This window comes from Triticum dicoccoides, unplaced genomic scaffold (assembly GCF_002162155.2).
Source record: "Triticum dicoccoides isolate Atlit2015 ecotype Zavitan unplaced genomic scaffold, WEW_v2.0 scaffold151157, whole genome shotgun sequence".
In the NCBI taxonomy this organism is placed as follows: domain Eukaryota; kingdom Viridiplantae; phylum Streptophyta; class Magnoliopsida; order Poales; family Poaceae; genus Triticum; species Triticum dicoccoides.
The window spans coordinates 58,653-60,875 of NW_021207747.1; positions in this window are offsets into that span (position 1 = coordinate 58,653).

Genomic DNA, 2,223 nt, shown 5'->3' on the forward strand with positions numbered 1-2,223 from the left:
GGGGAGATTTGTTGAAAAACATACCAAACGATAACTTTCGTTCAGAACATACCCCGGTAGCTTCTGCGTAAATAACATGGTAATATATGAACCGTGGAGCTGATAACTTATGTACAAACACCCGCAACAACCTTTGACCCGGGAAAAAGTTGTTGTAAATATACCTCTAACAATCGCCGTAACTTATTTAACAAGGAAAAAATTTTGAAAAACATACCCCAGTAACTTATGTACAATAGCACGGTAATATATGAACCGGAAACCCGATAACTTAAGTAGAAAACACTGTGATAACTTTGACCTATGGAAAAATAGTTGAAAATACAGATGGATCTGGGACGTGAACAACGGATTAACGTGAACAACGGATCCATCCGTCGATGAGTTCCTTAACACGACCTTGAATTGTTTCCAAATCTACCATTAGCTTGCTTTTTTCCGAAATTGGGCGCTTTATTACTTAAAAGGTTTAAGCATTACACCCGGCCTACTAAGATACACACAGCCAACAAATTCCTCACGACAAGTCAAAATAAAAGAAGGCGAAATACGAAGAAGAATATTTATAAGACGCCTAAATCGTAGGTAGCCAATCCTAAGATCATGCTGCCATCTATGTTGGGTAAAAGTACCCCTCGCCGTAGCCTCCAAACGTGTACACAACTCTGTAAACATGTCTTGATTCTCCACTCGCTGTAGAGAAAACTATAAATGAAGTGTCCCGGTATATCTGTAGATAACCTGCATGAAAGAAATACATCCAAGTTTTTTTTTTTGCGAAAAAACTTCCAATCTATTCATCTTCAATCATGGCAGTACAACGAATACCAGAAATAAAAATTACATTCAGAATCGTAGACCACCTAGCGACGACTACAAGCACCGAAGCGATTAACAATGTGTGAACGTCTATGTACCACGTTTACCACGTTCAGACCTGCAGGCCCCCCTAAATAATTTGTAGGACCTCGATCCATGGCCAAGTCTTCTCACATCTAAGATTTGCTAGGCCTTGTTTAATGGTTAATTAATGTCTGCCTGTTGTCGAGAGCTAGCTGAGATCTCAGGTCGACAGATGGTCTGGAATGGGGAACAAAGGTGAGGTATTCTCATTTGTTCATTTGTGAAGCCATGACTGGTCACCTGTAGGCTATTGTTTGCTAATATGTGTTCATCATTATGTCTTGAAGCAAACATGAAAAATCATATACCTACACCTGTGTTCTCTATGATGAGCTGGTATCATTTCCATTATATTTTGTTACCGGATTAAGAGCAAAGCAGTGCAGCTCAAATTAACAGAATCGTGAACTTCAAACATAGCAGCGAAATGAAGCATCAATTTTCTTTTCAAGGAGCAAAAGATCAAAGCATGTTTCAGAGCCAGGTATAGCAGTGTTTTTTTTAAAACGAAGACGCTAGAAGTGTCTGGCTTTAAATTAATAAAGCCCACAACGGACCAGGTATAGCATGTTTCAGAGTAGCAAACGGACGGACCAAAAGCAAAAGCCCAAGGCGTAGCTAGAGACTTAGTCAAGAAGGGTTCGTAGCCGGGCTGCGAGCACGTTACATGGCCGAAGCCCATGGACAGGAGCGTGCAGGCTCGCGAAACAAAAGATCACTCCCATCATTAGGGACGCGTCGCCGGCTCCCTAGCCGCCACGTAGACTTGGTGAACTCGTTCTTGCGCGTGCTTCATCATCTCAGAGTCCTTCTGCTTCGCAATGGACTCCACTGCTGCAAGAGGATAGAGCATTTGCATATGATATTAGCCGGGTGCGATGGGAACGACCCCTCAATGGTAAATTTGTTGCGGGTGAGCCATAAGGACCATAACATCGCCCCTATACTAGTCCACATCACACGCTTGTGTTGACCCCGAACAGAATCCAGGAGTCCCACAAGTTTGGAAGAGGAGCGCGGGTCCCATGGGACACCGGCAGCCTCGCGCACAATGCTCCAAGCAAACCTAGCTAGGGGACATAGGAAGAAGACGTGGTTTGTGTTCTCGGGTTTCCCACATAATGCGCAAGGACCCGTTGCCGGGCCGTTCCGTTTTGCAATGTTGATTGACATGGGGAGGCGGTCCCGGAACAATTGCCAAAGAAAAACTTTGATCTTTAGCGGAACGCGGGCTTGCCAAAGTCACATCACCTCCCTCTGTACCATCCCTTGGCACAGTTGGTTGTATAAGGACTTGACAGAAAACTTTCCGGAGGCGTT